Below are 23954 nucleotides of genomic sequence, written 5' to 3' on the forward strand. Positions count from 1 at the left end.
CGTGTAAACAAATTCTTTCGCGCCTTACTATGTACGAGAGTTCTCCAAAGGGAAATAACTCGGACGTATCTCGAAACCGACGTATTAGACTATGTTGTTATAACTGTGAAGAGAGTTATTATAGCTGTGTAATTAGACTATGTTGTTATAACTGTATAATTAGACTATGTTGTTATAACTGTGTAATTAGACTATGTTGTTATAACTGTATAATAAGACTATGTTGTTATAACTGTATAATTAGACTATGTTGTTATAACTGTGAAGAGAGTTATTATAGCTGTGTAATTAGACTATGTTGTTATAACTGTATAATTAGACTATGTTGTTATAGCTGTATAATTAGACTATGTTGTTATAACTGTATAATTAGACTATGTTGTTATAACTGTATAATTAGACTATGTTGTTATAACTGTATAATTAGACTATGTTGTTATAACTGTGATAAGAGTTATTATAGCTCTATAATTAGACTATGTTGTTATAACTGTGGTAAGAGTTATTATCGCTGTATAATTAGACTATGTTGGTATAGCTGTATAATTAGACTATGTTGTTATAACTGTATAATTAGACTATGTTGTTATAACTGTGAAGAGGATTATTATTGCTGTATAATTAGACTATGTTGTTATAGCTGTATAATTAGACTATGTTGTTATAACTGTGATAAGAGTTATTATTTAAGAAATAAGATATCATTTTTGAATGTTGTTGGGATATGTCATGAAGTTGGTCACGTGATCAAATCCTATAACGCCCGAAGGGAGGGCGTTATAGTAGATTTGATCACGTACCAACTTCATGTCATATCCCAGCAACATTCAAAAATATTTTATTTCTTATATTTATATTTTCTATTTTGATTTGTGTTCTTACCGAGCTTCCATGATTATGTAGCAGATGATCAAAATAACGATCGTAGAACACAAAATATAGTTCGTTAGAGTTTTATCGAATAAAAAATTAGGAACAATATCAAAGAGAATATAAGATATAGATATTTAATTGAAAATGTTAAAACAAGACGAAACATGTGTAAAATAAAGGTAATTTAGAGCGTAAAGTTAACTGAAATGACAAGAAGAGCGGAGTAAACTACATCCGTGATGTGATTTGGTCGCGATCAGCGATGGAGAAACTGGTGTCGGTCTAGCTTACTAAGCTGAAAACGCAATTTTGATCACAGATTTCAAAGGATCTGAGAGAATTGATGGTGGATATGATGGGTCAAGTTAACGTTAAGCTCTTAGTCATGTTTTGAGAAAGAAACAATGGTATGTTCATCGTTAGGACTCGCGGTTGTAGCCATGCAGGAGACGATTCAAGACAGTAGGACAGATTTAGACAAAATGCAGGTAGGTTGCATCTTTTATTTACCTTCAGTGTGTGTAAAAGAAAATAAAAACGAACTGACGGAGTTTTTGTTCACTTGAGAGATTTCTGTTGTAGGATTTTAATGAAGACTCGCACCGGTACCCTGACATGAACATGTAAATTTTTCGAGCCTCGAAACCAGCCTCGCTTATAATCATGCCGAGTCATAGCCGTGATGGAAGTTGCCAGGAAACAACAGGCTAACTTATCATCATAAAGTAAATAGGCTTATAACTCTGCCAACATGTTTTCGCTTCCAATATCATAGAACTTTATAAATTCGCCATGCAGAAGTTGCAGACGGTATTTAAAACTGTATAAAATGAAACAACAGAACGATATGTTTAATGTTTCTCTTTGATAAATTGATGAAATTCTTGTTTGTTTACAAAATAAAATCTGTATAAATATCCTGCTACGTTTGTTTCTGTTATGATGTCATTGCAGTGGCGGATCCAGGTTTTACGAAGGGGTGTGTGTGTGTGAAAGTCAAGTATTAGCCAAAATACTCACCATTTTGGGTGTCAATCTGGAATTTTACTCACACTATTTCTATTATTTAAATTTGTGGCGAGAAGGGGGGGGGGTCTAAATCCCCCTCTGCATTGCATAAGCAAGAAGCCACAAGTGAAAATACAGGAACTGACTTTTGAAGCGGTGATTGTATTCATACGCAAGAACAAACTGATCACGTGACCAAATTCATGTCACACGAAATTGAACATCGATTTCATTAGTACTGTCATATAAGGAAGTGCATTAGCAAATGTAAATATAGCTGTGTAATTAGACTATGTTGTTATAGCTGTGATGAGAGTCCTTATCGCTGTATAATTAGACTATGTTGTTATAGTAACTAACCTGCACTGTATTCACTTTATGTATAACTTTTGTTTATATTTATTTATTCTTTGTAAAAACGTTGAACCTTTGAACTGTACGGTTCTTGGTAACAAACAATACATAATACAGTCGTAAAGAGGGTTATTAACATTGCATAATTATTATTTTTAGCATATCATATCTCCCCTTTCCAGAAGGGGACATATTGTTTCAGTGTGAATTCTTTTTCTTCCGCTTCTCATACAAAGTTTGTCCGGGCCATAACTTTTTTGTCTTTTTTTTGACATAGGCCTTTGATATTTGGTATGTTGGTATACCATGATGTGACAGTGTGTTGCGTGCCATTTTGATGACCTTTTATGTAAAGGTCAAATAATAGAATTGATTGGGTATTTTTATATCCGGATCATGACGTTTTCATGCGATTAAAAGTTCAAACTTTTTCATTTTGCGACGATTAAAAAACCAGAGCTGCAACCTCTTGTCCTCTAGAGTTGGGATGTAAGGGGTCACTGGCGTGTGGGGAAATCCACGATACCCTTTCACATATAAAACCACCGTTGATCAAGAGGCTCGAGTTGAGTCCCAACGGTTAGAATAAAGTGTGTTGGTCACTCCATTATCCAAATCTTTGTGAAAAAATACATACATGTACTTCAGGATACCAGCACAATGTTTTGATTTTGTGGAAAATTGGTTGTTTTTTTTCATACTATGTTTGTGCAATCCTTGTTAAATTTGTAATGGATGGTCCATTCGTTTGATTTATACTGTAATTTAAGTTTGTGCATAATTTTTGTCTTTACTTAGAAATAAAGAGGTATCGGTCAGCCAATGATAAATTTTAGCACTTCTTACTTTCTTCATCCCTTAGTGTAAAAAAAATCTATCAACCATTAAAGCGACGTTTCCCACTTTACTGTACTAAGGGGTGTAAGATGTTTGTAGTTTAATTCTTACTATAAACATCAAACCCATGACGCAAAAATTAAGGGTCGTGTTTACATTAAGGGTTGCAACATCAACTTAAGATGGATTTGACGCCTGTTACACTGAGAGAGAGAGAGAGAGAGAGAGAGAGAGAGAGAGGTGTCAGTCAATCTGTGTGAAATTGAGGCTTCGGACACTAACCTCGGTGATTTGGATTGTCTCTACGCACAACGTATAATTTATTTTTCAATATTCTTCTTCACGAGAGAAATTACCGTCTTGAATTCGAATTGAATTTAATAAACGAACACATGGAAAATATCTTCATGCCACCCAATATGATTTTAGTTCTATTTCAATACTAAGAGGAACATTTAACAATTCAGAGAGAATCATTCACAATTAAGCCACACACAACCTGAACATATTGACAAAACATGTCCCATAGTAGGCACAGCCCAAGACCAGGACGATCTCTACCACATAGAGCAGTACATTCACTTAGTCGTCTCTGTTAAACGATTTTGTAACATGTCAGCTTTTCCATTTTATTGATGCCAACATCCCGAGGCTGTCAGAACAAGACTTTTGTCGGATAGACAGGTGCCCAATCCTCGAAGTTCAAAGGCGGTAAAAGTAGGACCGGCGCCAAAATCTCTTTAATATCAAAAACTATTATGTGTATTGAAAAAAGGAAGGTAAAATAAGCTTATAGAAACGTTAATGCGTTCGATCTGCGAATTCACTGCTGTAATTACGTACACGCAGTGACTCTGGCGACTTGTTACAGTCAACCTAATTCATTCATACTAAGTAATTCTCTTAGATTAAAATAAATCAATTAACTAAATCAATTAGTTCAGTGTGACTTTTCCCCATTATGATTTTTATTCAATCCACTGGGATTTACAACAGTTCATTTTGCGTGAAACTGAAATGTTCCTATGAATTGTTTAACGTTTAATTTGAAATTTAAATGTTAAATGTATAAACGCTAAAACAAATTTCAAATGAAATTATTATGATATAAAAGGTAATTAAATCAGTGTCGCACTCCTGCCCTCAGACGAAGAGGCAGCTTGTCGTGCATTAGTTACCACCGGCAAGCATGATAGGAAAAGGTTGCCCCGTGTAATTTATATTCTGTTCAGTATCTAAAAGCACAGAATGTGTTCCAAGGTTGCACTTTTGCAAATGAACAGAACCATCCAATTTGTGTAACAAATCAGACATCCTGTGGGTTATGGTTCTGAGTGATTTCCCTGCTTCAGTTTCTTTTTTTATGACCTTGTTTGTAGGGATAAAACAAATTAATGGAACGCTATGTTGCTGTATTCCGGAATAACGACGGGCTTTCGTAACTCGGCAATTAGGTGATCCTTTCCGTTACACTAGTAATGGCGGTGTCTGAGAATAAACATCATACTAACATTTTAGTACTAACAACCTAAATGTACGTCATTAAAATAATTCTAATTTGTGTCTATGCTACCAGAAAGTCAAACTATAGACATTAAAAAGGAATAATACTTTGAATATGAAATAAATACAGCTAACATCGACATTTAAAAGCCAATATTATTGTCCAATTATGTCAGACTTTACCTACGTAAATGTATTAAAACATTATATTCTGGCTGCTTAGAATGATTAGTAAGTCTATCGCTATAAACCGTAGGACGTTATCTTATATTGACCAGCGATGACCTTTTACTTTCAATATCCAAAGCTTTCTCTTGTTTCTAGCTATCAATTACAAATCTTTGAAACACTGTTAATCAAAACGTGAAAATCTTGTTTTTGCTGCCGATAAGAAACCCGTTGTAGATAGTTTTCCTTTGTCCGATCTTCCACGTAATTAATCAGAGAATGCAAACCAGGCTTCCCCCGGAAAGTGATTGAGTGTTCTATTTTCTTCGCAGTCCCGATATTGTTCAATGCGTGTAAAATCGCTTATAAAATATGGAACACGTGTGGATGTTGGGTGCATGGAACTTTGGGGATTTCTGGTTTTTTGGTGATGACTGTGAGGACATGGATTTTAATGACACATAAGACATAGCTGGAGAAAGGCTATAACAGAGCGTCAAGAATACTATGCGTCAGGAATGCACACTTTCGTCATATGAATAAAGCTATATCTATTTCTTTAATATCAAATTGATTTCATGAATAATGCATACTGTAAAAAAAATCTGAACGAATAAAATTCAAATACATGAAGTGATAACGAACAATAATGATCTACAAAATTACTTAAGGTAACTCCATACTCGCATTTTTATGTGATAAAAGTATAGAAAGTGTATCTATTTCAATTTATTAGACTTAAAACTAATTAATTATCAAATAAAATATATAGGTCATCACACTTTTTAAAATGCGAGACATACATAAACAATCATATATCAACGTCAGAAAATTGGAATTTTGCTTCAACAGCATTATCAAAATTTCACAAAAACTGGTTATAAAGATATAATAGTATTCATAATAATTTCATGAAAATGTTTCTTGATAAAAAATAAGCAAAATGTTTGTGAAAAATATCGCATAATGGATTTGAAAAGAATTCAATAAAAACAGAGTCACAGTCTTTGGAATTGATATTTTGAAACATATCAATGATTTTTCATACATGACATCAACATTTGAAATATCTAATGTTTAACAAGATTTTCAACAATAACTATTGGAAAAGACTCCACCAAAAATTATGTTTTTATCATGCATGAATAAATCATTGATTTTGCAAAACCTTATGACGTCACAGGAGGGTGGGACTACTTTAACTATACGTAATACTATCATGAAGGGTGTTATTACAGGTACTGTATGAAAGGTGAAGATAACGAATAGTGATCAATCTCATCACTCCTATAAAGGTGAAGATAACGAACAGTGATCAATCTCATAACTCCTATAAAGGTGAAGATAACGAACAGTGATCAATCTCATCACTCCTATAAAAGTGAAGATAACGAACAGTGATCAATCTCATCACTCCTATAAAGGTGAAGATAACGAACAGTGATCAATCTCATAACTCCTATAAAGGTGAAGATAACGAACAGTGATCAATCTCATAACTCCTATAAAGGTGAAGATAACGAACAGTGATCAATCTCATAACTCCTATAAAGGTGAAGATAACGAACAGTGATCAATCTCATAACTCCTATAGAGGTGAAGATAACGAACAGTGATCAATCTCATAACCCTTATAAAGGTGAAGATAACGAACAGTGATCAATCTCATAAATCCTATAAAGGTGAAGATAGCGAAGTGATCAATCTCATAACCCCTATAAAGGTGAAGATAACGAACAGTGATCAATCTCATAACTCCTATAAAGGTGAAGATAACGAACAGTGATCAATCTCATAACTCCTACAGAGGTGAAGATAACGAACAGTGATCAATCTCATAACTCCTACAGAGGTGAAGATAACGAACAGTGATCAATCTCATAACTCCTACAGAGGTGAAGATAACGAACAGTGATCAATCTCATAACTCCTACAGAGGTGAAGATAACGAACAGTGATCAATCTCATAACTCCTACAGAGGTGAAGATAACGAACAGTGATCAATCTCATAACTCCTACAGAGGTGAAGATAACGAACAGTGATCAATCTCATAACTCCTACAGAGGTGAAGATAACGAACAGTGATCAATCTCATAACTCCTATAAGCAAATCAAAATAGAGAGTTGGGCAAACACGAACCTCTGGATATACCAGAGGTGGGATCAGGTGCCTAGGAGGAGTAAGCATTCCCTGTCGGCTTATCTTCTCCAGTGTAAATATATACCTCATACTAGGATTTATACGAGACAAGAATGAAATATTTTTTCTCCAAATGATCTTGATGTTGTCCTTATAACCTTGGAATAAGACCAGAACACATTTACAATACGTTTCAACCTTCTGATCAAGCGTGACTCTCTACAATTACACGATCTACGCATGAATTATTATGTGATTTTTCAGGCTAACCTTGACACTTTGGCTTGTTATGTCAAAAACAACCACAATGTTGTTTATGAACATTTATTTCTCCGTGTTGCAAACATAGGATAATGCTGAGAGGATGTACAGAAGAAATCACTATAACTAAATTTGAAATATAGCTGATAAGTATACACTTTCATGTGTCGGTTCATGACCTTGATACGTGTTGTAGATATCACTAATTAGTGAGAAACATATTTCTGTATGACTAGTATTTCACTCTCACCACTTACAATGTAAATAGAGAGCTGGCAAAACACGGAAGTATGTCATATCAGGTACCCGATCATTAACGATGATAAGCTAAGTGTCCGGTGCCCGATCATTAACGATGATAAGCTAAGTGTCAGGTACCCGATCATTAACGATGATACGCTAAGTGTCCGGTGCCCGATCATTAACGATGATATGCTAAGTGTTCGGTGCCCGATCATTAACGATGATATGCTAAGTGTCCGGTGCCCGATCATTAACGATGATATGCTAAGTGTCTGGTGCCCGATCATTAACGATGATATGCTAAGTGTCCGGTGCCCGATCATTAACGATGGTATGCAAGTGTCCGGTACCCGATCATTAACGATGATATGCTAAGTGTCCGGTACCCGATCATTAACGATGATATGCTAAGTGTTCGGTGCCCGATCATTAACGATGATATGCTAAGTGTCCGGTGCCCGATCATTAACGATGATATGCTAAGTGTCTGGTGCCCGATCATTAACGATGATATGCTAAGTGTCAGGTACCCGATCATTAACGATGATATGCTAAGTGTCAGGTGCCCGATCATTAACGATGATATGCTAAGTGTCCGGTGCCCGATCATTAACGATGATATGCTAAGTGTCCGGTGCCCGATCATTAACGATGATATTCTACGTGCCTGTACAATATAATGACCATATACAAGTGAATTGTTTCTATACATTAATGTTAATTTGATCTTACACGCACGCACGCGCACACACACGCATTCAAAGAGGTATAGCGCATTTGCTGACGATACGGCCGACTCAGAAATCTAAATGGAAAACACCGGTTTCCAATAATAGACTGGCGTGTTATATTTAAATATAAGGCCAACGTTTTTTTATGTTTCGTTAACCAAGATAAATAACTGCCGCAGTTTAGCATTACTGACATTTATATGAGTCGTTCTTTACTTAATAAACCATTTTCCTATTTGGAATGATGAACAGTACAATATTTTCATAGACCTCTGCATTCATATTACACAACAACCCTTTTACATAAGGCATTACTTAACTCGCTGTTCTGACATGACTGCAGCGCCTTTAATAGATGTCATCAGTTCAGTTGCCTTTGGTTGATAATTCAAGTGTTTATCTTTGCCGAAATATCATATGACAGTTGCTACACGAGCTTTTATATTTTCTTTTGAGAAGTCAAACTGTATAACAGTTCTTTTCCTCCCTTGACCCATTTTTACTTATTACATGCTGTGCATTTGTGTCCTTTTTCTTGTAGTATTTGTTTTAGCTTTTCGTCAGCCACATTACGGTTTGAAATTCCTGTTCACACAGGAACATGTTAGTGTAAACAAACGGAACTACAATGATCTCGGAATAAATTCCCTTTCTTTAATTCGTAACTTGCAAATATTAGAAGTTATGATAAAATTACTAATATTTGTTATAATATATGTGTCACATTTAAAACACCACCACCCCCTCAAGAAAACGACCCAAAAAAAAGATGAAAAGCAAAAAAAAAAAAAAAAAAAAAAAAAAAAAAAAAAAATAGATTGGAAAATTATTGGACTTGAACTCGGAATGTATGGTTTAAGTGTAAGATTACCGAGCATCTAAACCACTAGGCCACACAGGCATGTAAGTTAAAAGGTTTAACGTTTGACAGGCTGTTAAATCTCAAGGTAAATTTTGAGAACGAGTTTTTCATATTTTACCCATTTTCAACAAGAGGGCCACCTTAAACCAAATTCCCTCCAACGGACTTATATACAGTCATAATCAAGTAAAACAATTTCAGTGTTTTATTTCTGGTTTAAGGTGGCCTTTTGCAACAGTTTGCAATTTTTATGCCCATTACGTTACATCTACTATATACTCTATATAATCACAGTGATGTTTATGCTTATCAAATAAAGATACTATCAACATATAGATATCTTTATTAAATAATTTGGGTGAACACAAGTATAAACTGACATTGTATAGCAGAATATTTGTAAAAAATGATATTCAAAAAAAAGGTATTTATGTAGGCGAAATTGCATACCAAGTGCGCTATATCCCTTTCCACAAGTATTAGCACGATTACAAAAAAAAAACCAACCCAAAAAACTAAAAAACTCAAGACGCCGATTGTATATACTCAACTACTTTAATTCTTCATCAGGGGTATAATCTTTATAACTAGTAATCCTTATTGTTCGCGAACAATTAGAGGCCTTTCCACCTTTTCATTGCTTTTTCTTGACACTTTTCATCTTAAAGACTTCTTCACTTTTATCGCCTAACTTAACAACACCCAAATCCAACCAAATAAATAAAAAAAAAACCAACCAAAAAAAAAAACACCCAACAAGTAACCCCCCCCCCCCCAAAAAAAAACCAGTTCCGGTCGCCCATTCGATTACTGATCACATTGGAAATAACTTAACTTGCATCATTACGAGAGAATCTCTACCACCACAACATACCAACTTGCTAAATAACGAAGGAGTAGAAGTGAATTATAAACTGTCCATGGCCAAGGAAGCCAATGTTCAAATGCCGTAGGATTGACAGTCGATAAATAATGGAATTTGAAGGGTTTTAGCACTGTTTATATGTGTGTTTGAATGCATGACATGGGTGATTGTGCATGGATAAAGTGTGCTTTTAGGAGGACGTGCTGAGAGACCGGAAGTCATGCTCGGGTGTGTGTTGTGTTGAATTGTTGACAATAACGGACTCTCACCTTATGTGTGTGACCTTGGCCTTATTTTGAAGGACAAAGGTTATGGGGCTTAATGTAAGTGGTCCCATATCTCTATCTATATAGGCATACATGTAGATAATGATATTGGAGACTTTCAGGGGGAATAACTATGCTTAAAGGTTTTCGGTTGCCTTCGGTTAACTTCTCACTGCAAGAGTTTTATTGTGAATTTATTAGCGTAGGTTTCGTGTCTCTATGACCTTCGGTTCAGTACAAGTAGCGATAACAAGGATTTAAACGCGAGTAGCCGTAATTCGGTGGAGGGTCAGATTTCAGCGTCTCAAATGGGAACGCGCAAGTCCGTAGGGTCGTCGACACTTCTGCACGGCTCGTCGCGGGGACATCTCGTAAGCCGAAGACATTAGGAAAAGTGCCATGTTTTGCAATAGCCGTGTTTCGAGTTACTCCGGAACACCCGGGATTTTTCGTATTTAGCCACGCCGGTCACGTGATATGAGCAAAATGTTCCACAGGGGTACTTCCGGTTAATTTTGTTTACACTGGTAACAAAATTGTTTTTGACAAAATATAGATTTTGCGGCACAAACTGTCGCAAATCAGATAAAGGATAGCAAGGGATATATATTTACTTGGGAAGATGTCAAAGTTTACCTTTTCCCAAACCCGGGATAAGCGTTCACGCAGAGGAAACGATGGTGTCATTTGTGTAGAAAACCACGAGCAGCCGAAATTGAGTGCGATTATTACATTCCGTGAAAGCTGAACCAACAAAGAAACATCATTGTTCTAGCCAGTTTGCTTATATTAACTTTTAGGAAAACCAAGAGGTTTGTACTGACTCTTAAAATTATAATATAGACTGCAAAATCTTGTCAATCTTTAAGAATAGGTATACTTGTACCCTCAGCCACATCTGAGCAGTGTATGTATTTTACAACGGTGTTCATATGACATTAAATAGATAATTTCAATTATGAACTTATGGTTCAGGCTCATAAAAATTATGAAGCAATTTCACAAGGGAGTGAGAGGGGGGGGGTATATATATCTGCCAATGAAATAAAATATGAGAACACCAGATAATATATCCCTACGGATCTATACTAGAATTTGCATGATCATTTATTCAAGCTCCATACTGATGGTTCATTCACTGCAAAATTTTGAATTATATCAAAGAACATTGATCTTTTCTCCAACTTTTAATACCAATCAAGCACAGGCAATATGCATCGCTTGGGGTCGAATTTACTATTAAAGAGTACTCTTTAATAGTAAATTCGAACACAAGTGATGCATATTGCCTGTGCAATCAAGGTACTTTACATGTACATCAGATATGTACATTTCCACTCAAACCACTTGTATACAAGAATGGAACCAGCTGAACATGAGCCATGTTATATATTATATATTTGCTCTCCTACCCCTTTGATTCAGTACTGTGTAAGGAAATATACTATTGAGTATATATATTTTTTAAAAAGAATAACAAAGAACAACAATTTTCATTCATATTTTATTCAACATATATATACACAGGTTGATAACAATGGCTGATCTGCATATAATGACTGCTAGTTATTGGCTGGTATGCAGTGAAAGGGAGCTAAAAAGGAGTAAAAAGTTCATATCAGCCAGGTGAGAATTAATTTCTTCTTTTTTGTGTGTTATACATATGTAATTCTTTTCTATTGCTGCTTCAAATCTTGTGTATTTGAAAATTTTCAGTCTAATATTTGGCAATGTTATAGGTAGTGTGGTTTAAATAAACCAGTGTTAAGGAATATCCAGTAATGACATGACGTCATGAGAGTTTGGTATACCGACATTCAGATGATTAATGATGAAACTGAAGACCTCAAGTGAAAGGCATGGAAAATTATCCTGTTCCCATTAACCTGAAAAAGAGGAGGGATGCCACAATATTGATAATAGACTTTTGTCAATTTGAGAAGCAAAGATGTAAAAAATAAAATAAAATAAATAAATAATGCTGAAATTATAATTCATGTATTTGTTAAAAATACTGTTCACTGTACATACATGTATATTTTTTTAACTTATTTGGAAATACATGAAGTAATTCATATTAAAACTGAATGTATGAGTTTTCATGATTTTTATCAATAAAGCTTACCATATTTATTGTACATATATCTGATTTCCCCTATACATTGTAGTCATATGAGAGCTTGCTTGCATTCAGAGATCTGACATCATGTATAAAGCCGAGTTAAACAACTTCAAAATCTACCCAACATGTTTTAAATGAAGAGAAAAGATTCTTCCTAATTTCTTTTTTTTTTCAATTTTGTTCATAAATTTATATTTAAAAGTCAATTCACCTTTTTCAAACTTTTGATGCATATGACGGATTTCCTCTGTATTGCTATATCTATCAGGCCCAGCACAATCTCTATATTTAGCTATATAGTTTTATAAAGCTATTTCAAACAGCTTCATTAAGCTAGTTTCGATTAAATTTCTTAAGTGCAATGACACATAACAATATACATGTACTTTGAACTAACCACAACACTATTCTAGGTATAGATCATATGTCATTTTAAGAATTTTCATGAAAAGAGAATTTCTTTTGTATTGATAACTGTCCACTGCCTTATGTGTGTCGAAGCTTTGATAAGTATATGATGACTTTACAATGTGGAATCTGTAACAACTTAATAATCCTAAACATTTGACAATTTTGAATCAAAATTCTTCCTAAGGTACATAGTTTAAGAAGCTTTTTTTGTTTACAGTGTGTTGTTTCAAGTACAAGGATGAAATATTTTCACTTAGAAATTCAATTTTTATGCTTTAAAAATATATTTGATAGAAGATTTGAAATAGTTATATCAAGCAATTTCAATTAGCTTTAAAAAGCTATATAGCTTGATTAGCATATTTATATAGCTAATTATACTAGAGATTGTGCTGGACCAGTCTATGAGCACATAATTGAAATTATATTGCTGAAAGGAATAATATTACCTTAATCATGACCAGATATATATTTTGTTCAGCGATATAAATATGAGCAGTAATCACAAATACCTACTGGATTGTGAAAAGTCAATAAAATGACTACAACAATAAATAGTCATGCTAAAAATTCTTCTAATCACATGAGTATATCATTAGAAGTCAAACTCCAAAGACTTAATTTGTATCACAAGTATTAGTTGATAAATAATTATTTTAGAATTCAATCTAATTAAAATTATATCTGATCCGCTCATGCAATCGCTACACAAAGGACTATACACCAGTTTCATAACAAATGCAGTCTTTTCTTAGAGATCACCTGAGCATAGTGAAAATTCAAGTAAATTAAAAGTCGAATCAATCTAATTAAAATTAGATCTTTGATCCGCTCATGCAATCGCTACACTTTGTGTAGCGATTGCATGAGCGGATCAAAGATCTAATTTTAATTAGATTGTTTCAAATTAGACAGCATATTGACTATACCCAAGTAGATAATTTTATCCTCACTCACATATGGCTATACCATTGCACTCAGAAACCCAGTCTAATTCAATCTAAAATAGCTTTAAATAATAAAGCCATTTCAAATACCTATAACATTATAGCTAATCTATTACTTTTCACTGTGTATTGTCATTATCTATATTTTATATCAATAATTATCAGGTCCAGCCCAAAGACTATTTCTACCTATGTAGCTACTTATAGCTACCTAGGTATTTAAACCTACTCCAGGTAGCTATTTTTACCTACGTTTTCCTTTACTTGCATTTCGTGGCCAAACGCAGGAACGGCGCAACATGGTGTGTACCAAATTTCTTGATTCACTTATACTGACAATGAATACCACAAAAATATTGGACAAAAAAATGATTACTTTCAAATTTGCATCAATAACTGCACCCACTTCCATTCTCTAGGAACTTAGGATCAAAGATACATGATAAGAAGTCTAGAATGTTTTACAAATCTTTATTAATTTTAAAGTTAACATTCATGCACTCTTACATTAAAAGTTTTTGAGTCAATTTTTCATGCAATTTCCTCTACATTTTCCACCCTCGTAAAGTATTTAATTTACACTCCGAATTTTGTCATGCACATGCACAACATGATACATAAAACGACTGACCTGTTTAAAAGATGTGACTTAATTATTATTTATTTATATCTTTAAAAACATGTAAAAGTAGGTAATAGTAGCTACTTTAAGTAGCTTTAAATACCTAGGTAGCTATTAATAGCTACGTAGGTAGAAATAGTCTTTGGAATGGACCTGGTTATATATGTTACATGTTTATGCCCATTTTGGCCCCGATTTGGTAACGTAAATTCTATTTCACATAGGCCCTATAGACTGTACTGGACCTAATGCCTGCTTTATGAAGCAGTGCACATTGTGTTTTGTTTAATCATATATATATATAATGTCATCATAATTTTCATTTTACCTGTTTGACAGGTTTCAGTAAGTCTAATACGTTCTTTGCCTTTACACCTCCGGTTACTAGACAGCTGGGTCTTGTGTGAGTTACACGACATCGTCTTCTTCTGTTCTTGACGAAGTCTTTCGTTGTATTTCGTAGATCAATAGTAGCTTATCAAACGCTCATAAACAAATGTGTACCGCATACACCCCAAACTATTAAATGTGTATTTCAATTTCATGATGATCGACAAAATTAAGCCTAGGCCTAATACACGAAGTGTCAACTGTTGGTTTACAAAGGTAAACCACGATAAACCGGAAGTAACCCTGTGGAACATTTTTGACGCGGCGTGACTAAACACAGAATAAACACTGTGTTCCGGAGTAACTCGAAACACGGCTATTCTGGATGACGTTGACATATGACCTTCTTATCAAGGTCAAAGGTCACCAAACCCGTTCCAGTTGGTTCCGTCCTTCTACGACTATTTTAGGAGTCGTAAATTTTTACGTAAATATCGCAAACTTTCAGGGACATTAACTCCCTTCAAGGATCAACGAACCGTCAAAAGGAAGAGTCGGTCTACTCATCTTAATCTGCTTATGAATTTAGCAAAAATTCCATGCCCCACCTATTTACGGTTTCTGAGATGAATTGATAACTATGGTTTTTTGCGTAAAGTCCTACATGTATAAGTTCGTTTAAGGTCAAAGTTCAATTACGCAGTATCAAATTTGAGCATGTTTTCGAAATGTCGAATATCATGGACAATATTGTTTTTCGATAAGTCTTGAGGCGTATTTTTTTTTTTTTTTTTTTTTTGCAGAAGATAATAATAAACAGAACAATATCAATAGTGCTTTTCCACAGTAATGTTAAGGCCTATATTCTTGAAGAAGAATGAAACTAGTTGATTATTTTCAAATGATTGGCGTTGTGATTTTTAAATTATATTTTACAGTAATATAAAATATGATCAAAGGTCAAGTATCCCTCTCGAGAATTATTCACTCATACGGAGATGTCACCATTGCCAGTGAAGGGCTGCAAATTTAGGTCTATGCTCGGCGCTTAAGGCCTTTGCGCAGGGAGGGGTCTTCATCGTGCCACACCTGCTGTGACACGGGGCCTCGATTTTTGCGGTCTCATCAGAAGGATCGCCCCATTTAGTCGGCTCTTACGACAAGCAAGGAGTACTGAGGATCTATTCTAACCTGGATCCCCATGGGACCAAGTATTTGAACATTGATGTTTTAATATTATCAGATAACGTGCAAAAACAATCGTACGTCAAGTGCTCAGAGTGTTTCATAAGATATGTTGCTTTGTAAACCTAATGGCTGAACAACTGATGAAATCAATACAAATGGATTTATCATTTTTAATGGATATATCCAATGAATTCTTTACGCATAATGACAAAACAAACTGTCAATCGTGGACGTAATCTCGACAATTAATGAAAAATATAGAATTTTCTATATTACGTCATTTTTGCACAATGTCAGGTTCTCACATCACATGTTCTAAATGACCCCATTTCTTTCATCAACAATGGAAAGTCGCTTCTTAAAATTTTCCAGAACATGGCACGTTTCTGTTGAGACTACTTTCATTTGAAGTTTGATATTCTGTTTGAGTTCATCCTGTGACCATAGTTTAAAATTGTAGACCCTGTCTTTAATGAACACCCCCATAATTTGTTTCAATGGATTGAGGTCTGGCGAATGAGGAGGCCAAAATCTATCTGTTTTATAGGAGCCTGTCCGTAATGTTTTCACCAAACAGTTTAAAACTGGAAACGAAGTGTGGGCTGTCGCTCCATCCTGTTGATACCAAACTGTTTGTAGATCACCATACTTTCTTCACAAACTACAATGTTGTTCTCTATAAGTGTAGAGAACGCTGAGTTAACCGTAGCGATTTCTCCGTTCTCCTCAAACCACGGTGGTGTAGAGGTAAAACGTTCGCCCCGCATGCGGAAGTAGAGTTCGAATTCCGGTCGCGACAGACCCAAGTCGTTTAAAACAGGTAGTGACAGTTCAATCACCAAACGCTCGGCATCAGGTGTGAAAGTCATGGGTCCTCAGAAATTACCTTAAAAACGGATATCCCGTGTCACAGTAGGTGTGGCACGTTAAAGAACCCTCAATGCTCAATGGCCGTAAGCGTCTGGCATAGGCCTAAATTTGAAGCCCTTCACCGGTCTTGGTGACGTCTACATATGAATGAAAAATTCTCGAGAGGGACGTTACACAGACTGCTCAAAACAGAGAGGTTCAATAGCTCTTTGACTACTGTTTGAATTTACAGTTTCAAAATTTACTCTTTGACGCAGCCGACATCGTTACATTTTGAGGATGCAGAGGCTTTTCAAGATGAAAATCCGGCTTTTCGGTTGACCCGAACTGAACATTCTGCTTGTTCATCTCACAATCCAAATGAAAATGTGCTTCTTCTGAAAACCAATTTTTCTGAACAACGTCATGATACCCATGCTGGAGCACCCATCTTGCAAATTCTAGTCGGTGTTTAACATCCGATTCTTTGAGGTGTTGCACAACCTTGTAGGATGTCATTTTCATGTCATATCTTAACGTTCTATATACAGTGGAAATGCTGGTATTAGCCGCACTTATTTCTGTGGAGTTTCTGAGACTACAGTCTTAACGTCATTGATGAATTCTTCGGTTCTTGATGTCACTGGTTCTCCCGGATTACCATGTTTTTGTAATATATTCTTACTATCTTTTCAAACTAAGCCACTATCCGTCTGACAAGTATCCTAGATATCTGTGGGATATTTTCCTTCATTAATTTCTAAATAAGCTTTGTCGATTTATATTAGTAATGAGTACCCATACAACAATGCTGATGTGTCAGATGACGTTGATTGATTGATAGTTCTTTTACGTCCCGTTGAGAAATTTTCACTCATTGTGACGTCACCAGCTGTGGGTGAAGCACCACAAATTTAGACCCATACTTAGCGCTCAGGGCCGTAGCAGTGAGGGTTCTTTGTCGTGACAACGCCTGCCGTGACACGGGACCTCCGCTTTTAAGGTCATATCCGAAAGACCCGTGATTCTCACTTCTAAATGCCGTGCATTTGGCGAAGGAGCAAACACTACCTAGTTTAACGCGGCCATGGCACGAGCGGGACTCTAACTCATTACCTTCCGGTTACAAAGCGACTGACACTCTACCACCGAGCTACCGCGACCGGTGCCAGATAGCGTACAATATTTACATTTGCCAATGCACTTCCTTATATGACAGTACTTATGAAATTTACATTCAATTTCTTGTAACATGAAGTTGGTCACGTAATCAGTCTTTTCTTGCGTATGAATACAATCATCGTTACAAAAGTTAAAAAGTAGAAACAGTACGAAAAAAAAATCCGAAATGACAAAACAAACGCATTAGGATATTTACCGTATAACTGTTTTTTCTGCGATTTGTCTCCAAAATATGTACATGTAATTTTTGCGATTTCACACAATGACAAATTGTCGTAAGCATGAGCAATGCCCTCTGCCACCGCTATGCAATCTCCTTAAAGGGAAAGGCAACCCTAACCACATATTTGCTTTTATGAATAAAGTATTACTTACTGATATCGTAATTGACAGTCTTTAACAACAAAAATCCTTGCGTAACAATTAAATCAATATTAATCTATCATGTATTTTAAATTACCCGCCGCTAAGAGAGTGGCCATTGAAGTTTAATTTATGACGTCACACCGTCTATTCCGGTTTATTTCATCAGCAGCACTGTAAATATGACAAGTCACGAACAGTTTAGTTTGGAGTCGTATAGATTTGAGCCCGTTCTTTCGCAAGAAGAAACTGAGAAAAGAAATCTTCAGTCGAGTCGCAGACAAGACAGACGGTAAACGTTCTTCATACAAATGGCTTGAACCTCAACTTGTCATTACGCAAATGATGGATCCATAGTTTACGTAGTCTTTTCTTTTCAAATGACTTGGTTGGGTCGGGAATTTCGAGAGAAAAAACACCAACAACAACCTTTGCATTAGTGTAATTAACTGCTTGCCAGGAAGGCATTAACCTATTTATTCGTAAGATCTACCACATGCATATCTTTGATGATCTCACAGGTGCTTGGGTTCAGGACCCCCCCCCCCCCCCCTCCGAATAAGCTACATGAGTTTATTTAATTAATTTTTTTTGTTTAAAATATTTTAATGCATGTTAACGTCTTGCATACCCATAAAGTCCAAAATACATGTATTTCAAAATAAGCCCTTTAAAAAAAATACCGTCACTGGTTATTATAAGTTCTGTTATGATAACCATTGAGGGTATTTTCTTAAAGGGCTTATTTTGAATTATTTTGGACTTTATGGGTATGCAAGATGTTGTTGACATGCACTAGAAATATTTTCAAGAAAAAATAATTAAATCAACTCATGTAGCTTATTCGGAGGGGGGGGGGGTGTCATGAACCCAAGCACCTGTTGGTGATCTTAGAATCTCATCAAAACCGGAACAGACGGTGTGACGTCAAAATTATTGATTTTTGTGGTCTTGAATACAAAAGAGTTACACATCATGACAGCCTCTATAGATCGCGGGAATTTCAATTTTTGACGTTTTCAAATTCAAATTAGTACTGAAGCTTATCAAGGCCATATATTAACAGAATTATATGACAAAATCTTTATCATATGATTAATCCTATTGTTTATCATGTAAAAATCTTTTGGGTTGCCTTTCCTTTTAAAGTGCGAATGTACGTTTGCACGTCGGAGTCAAGTTCATTACCGAGTAACACTTTTCCACACTTGTGAGGGATTAATTCGTCTATATCACAATTCTCAGTGTCTGAAAAATCAAGTCTCCTTTTCCTACCTCCAAGAGGGGCCTCGCACGGGGAAATTTTAAGCGCAATATTTAAGGTATTTTTGCGATTGAATTTTTTGCGTTGGAGACTTCACCGCAGAATTTCGCAAAAAATAGCACCCCGCAGAAAAAAAACCAGTTATACGGTATACAGAGTTTATTTTGTAAACAGACAAGAAATTCATCAATTTATAAATTAGAAATATTAAATATACCATTCAGTTGTTTCATTTTACAGTTTTAAATGCCGTCTGCAACTACATGTATGCCCAAACTGCAACTTTTGCAACATGGCGAATTCATAAAATAACTTTGATATCGGAAGCGAAAAAATGGAGACAGAGTTATAAGCCTGTGTACTTTATGATGATAACAAGTTAACCTTTTGTTTCCTGGCAACTGCCATCACGGCTATAACTCGGCATGAGCGGGGCTGGTTTCAAGGCTCGAAAAATTATGTTCATGTCAGGGTACCGACGCGAGTCTTCATTAAAATCCTACAACAGAAATCTCTCAAATGAACAGAAACTGTCAATTCGTTTTTATTTTCTCTTACACACACTGAAGGTAAAACAGAAGCAACCTACCTGTATGTCGTCTAGATCTGATCTGTCTTACCCCTTCATTGCTACAACCACGAGTCCTAACGATGGACATGCTGTTGTTTCCTTCCAAAAACCTGACTAAGAGCTTAACGTTGACTTGACCCATCAGATCCTCCATCAATTCTTTGAATTTCTATCGAAATCTGTGTTCAACAATTGCGTTTTCGATTTAGTAGGCTAGGCCAACGACAGTTTCTCCATCGCTGATCGCGACAAATTCACATCACGGATGTAGTTTACTCAACACTTCTCATCTTCAATTCAGTTGACTTTACGCTCTAAATTACCTTTATTTTACATCTGTTTCATCTTTTTTAAACCCTCTTAAATAGATTTCTATATCTTATATTCTCTTCGATATTGTTCCTAATTATTTATTCGATAAAATTCCAACGAACTATATTTTGTGTTGTACAATCGTTATTTTGGTCATCTGCTACACAATCATGGAAGATCGGTAAGAATACAAATCTAAATAGAAAATATAAATATAAGAAATAAACTATCAGTTTTGAGTGTTATAGGGATATGACATGAAGTTGGTACGTGATCAAATCTACTATAACGCCCTTTGGCCGTTTTAGGATTTGATCACGTGACCAACTTCATGTCAAATCCCAATAACATTCAAAAATGATATCTTATTTCATAATTAACAATCATCCTCATGTGCTCATTCAATAATGTGTCAGATGACGTACAATAATCGTTATCATGTGCTCATTCAATAATGTGTCAGATGACGTACAATAACAATCGTTATCATGTGCTCATTCTATAATGTGTCAGATGACGTACAATAACAATCGTTATCATGTGTTCATTCAATAATGTGTCAGATGACGTACAATGACAATCGTTATCATGTGCTCATTCAATAATGTGTCAGATGACGTACAATAACAATCGCCATCATGTGCTCATTCAATAATGTGTCAGATGACGTACAATAACAATCGCCATCATGTGCTCATTCAATAATGTGTCAGATGACGTACAATAACAATCGCCATCATGTGCTCATTCAATAATGTGTCAGATGACGTACAATAACAATCGCCATCATGTGCTCATTCAATAATGTGTCAGATGACGTACAATAACAATCACCATCATGTGCTCATACAATTAGGATTATATAACCAACCCATACAGCAGTGTTGATGTGTCTGGTGACGTACAAAAATGATGTGCAAGATGGTTGTGTACTAACGATCAGTCGAAGATACGTCAGTGCCCGTATGATAATGCGGCAGGTGCCATACAAGAATACCACATTAAGTGCCCGTATGATAATGCAGCAGGTGCCATACAAGAATACCACATCAAGTGCCCGTATGATTATGCGTCAGGCGCTATACAAGAATGATATCACATCAAATGCTCGTATGATGATGCAACGGGTGCCATACAAGTATGATACCACATCAAGTGCCCGTATGATAATCTAGCAGGTGCTGTATAAGAATAATACCACATCAAATGCGCGTATGATAATGCGGCAGGTGCCATGCAAGAATGATACCACATCAAGTGCCCGTATGATAATGCAGCCCATATGATAATGCAGCAGGTGGTATACAAGAATGATACCACATCAAGTGCCCGTATGATAATGCGGCAGGTGCCATATAAGAATGCCACATCAAGTGCCCGTATGATAATGCGGCAGGTGCTATACAAGAATGATGTCACATCAAGTGCCCGTATGATAATGCGGCAGGTGCTATACAAGAATGATGCCACATCAAGTGCCCGTATAATGCGGCAGGTGCTATACAAGAATGATACCACATCCAAGTGCCCGTATAATGCGGCAGGTGCTATACAAGGATGATGTCACGTCAGGTAAATGCATCTTGCATTATTGATGCTACGTCGGTGCCGTTCAATAACAATATAATGCCGGGTGTCATGCGATACTCATGGAAAATCTGCCTGAAAATCACATGCTCGAGTGCGTGACTTTTATTTTCAAGTGCGAAAAGGAAGTAAATATAGAATCTGTGAAGTGATAGTTAACAGTTATGAACGGGAGCACACGCTTTCATCAACATCATTTTATAGAGGAGGAGATCAATCAGGGATTAATGTTTGTCTAACGCAGACAGTATCAAATCACTGTACATATGTCACCTAGGACAAATATCTAATTGTTGTAATCAGCGTGTGCCTGTGGCAAAGACCGATTGCAATGTGTAGCGCGCACCTGGCTGTCCCAGCAGACGTTCACTCCGAAAACGAAAGTCACATTCTGACAACGAATCATTCACGTGCTGAATGTCGCCTACAATTAAAATTAAACAGAACAGCATCACAAAATGCACATTTAATGTGCACTTCATTCTTAATTTATTAATTTTTTATCAATTAGCCTTGTACATCATTTTTGTAGATTGAAAACTGGAGATCGATAACACAACAGCACGTTGGAGGCTTTTTCCTCGCGAAATGATAAAACACCGCGTCACTCTCACTGTATTAAGGCGTCAACTCAAGTAGGAGTTTAAGAGCAGGATCTAAAACCTAGTATAATGTTGTATGTTTTCAAAACACGAATACATGTATAAGGTGTATCATACTGATACATAACTTAGGTTTTTTTTTACAATGATTTCACGCGATAGTATTCAGTACTAACAGTAGATAGTGAAGATTATGTTTGTACATATAACACCAGATAGTGTAAAGTTTATGACTACTAATGACATTGAACTGCATGCGAGTACTGATGGTAGATAGTTTATAGGTGTAGTGTTAGTACTAACGGTAGATAGATTACTGTGTTTAACCGGTGTGTAATGAAATGTTTATATGTACTAATGTTAGATAGGGTACTGTGAGGGAATCATAGTAGTAAACTGTGTGTTAAGGGTAAATAGCGTACAGAAGGAAGAGTACTAACGGTAAATAACACTTTATAATCGTCATCCTACCACGGTTATTGCAAAGACCAAAGGATGCCGCGGCCATTATTCTGCGATATACCTTCATACGTAATAACCGATTATGAGAAAATTGATACACATCTCCCTTGCTAATACAACAGTAAAGTCGATAAATGATAATTCAATTTGATAATCATAAAAATTTATATACATGTATGTTGCAAAACAAATTTATTAATGACTGACAAACATTTGCTATTCAGTATAAATCAGTCGTCTGTATTCCGAGATCGATACACAGGTAAGTAAACATGTCGATGCACACAGTTTTCTTGGACTATGTCTGCAATACAGTCAACATCAAAACTTAATACTAGAAATATCAAAATAGATCAAGTATACCCATCGATCTCACCCTTTTCGCCAACAAACAGTCCGTTTCCGAAAATGGCATGACGTCACGGTGACCTAATTCGTAGCTGTATAGGTATACGATCAGCTGTATATTTTTGGGCTGTAGTAGAATAGAAATATAGTTCTTGTTTCCGCGTATATTGCAGGACCCCCCACCCCCCGTCTCAACATTTTGAGAACGAGGTTATCCTGCAATATACACAAAACGCGATCTTTATTTCTTACATATTCAACGGTGTACGGTGTGTGTATTAACGGTTAATAGCGTATTGTGTGTGAAGTCCACTCCCCAGTAATGTAATATCCAATATAATTCAGCAGAGTACCGGAAATTTATAGTCTATTTATACCATGACAAAATTCTAAAGAATTATATTTCTAGAAAGTATATAGTGATATAGTGCGAGTAAACAGGTTTATTACGTCATTTTTCAATAGAATTCCTAAAACATCGGTCTAATGAAACTTCCAGAAGTCTTAAACTATGTCACATGTATCAATTAAACAATATGAAATATACATGCACTACATAACAGTACTTATGGTAAATAACGTACTCACATCCCGTGGGGATAGGTCCTCAGTGCCCCTTGCCTGTCGTAAGAGGCGACTAAATGGGGCGGTCCTTCGGTTGAGACCACAAAATCGGAGGTC

General features: G+C 35.7%; 3 long non-coding RNA genes across 3 annotated transcripts; 2 read left to right on the top strand and 1 right to left on the bottom strand.

The window, feature by feature from the left end:
• The first annotated feature begins 1116 nt into the window (after positions 1 to 1116).
• Positions 1117 to 1791, top strand: LOC130051247 (uncharacterized). The gene is made up of 2 exons (XR_008799677.1): positions 1117 to 1361; positions 1456 to 1791. It is a non-coding gene; the product is annotated as an uncharacterized LOC130051247 (long non-coding RNA).
• Positions 1792 to 10529: 8738 nt separating this feature from the next.
• LOC125655791 (uncharacterized) lies at positions 10530 to 12249 on the top strand. The gene is made up of 2 exons (XR_008799679.1): positions 10530 to 10925; positions 11641 to 12249. It is a non-coding gene; the product is annotated as an uncharacterized LOC125655791 (long non-coding RNA).
• Positions 11604 to 14920, bottom strand: LOC130051248 (uncharacterized). The gene is made up of 2 exons (XR_008799678.1): positions 14544 to 14920; positions 11604 to 11999 (listed from the first exon to the last, which is right to left on the bottom strand). It is a non-coding gene; the product is annotated as an uncharacterized LOC130051248 (long non-coding RNA).
• Between the last annotated feature and the right edge of the window lie 9034 nt (positions 14921 to 23954).

This window comes from Ostrea edulis, chromosome 1 (genome assembly GCF_947568905.1).
Source record: "Ostrea edulis chromosome 1, xbOstEdul1.1, whole genome shotgun sequence".
In the NCBI taxonomy this organism is placed as follows: Eukaryota; Metazoa; Mollusca; class Bivalvia; order Ostreida; family Ostreidae; genus Ostrea; species Ostrea edulis.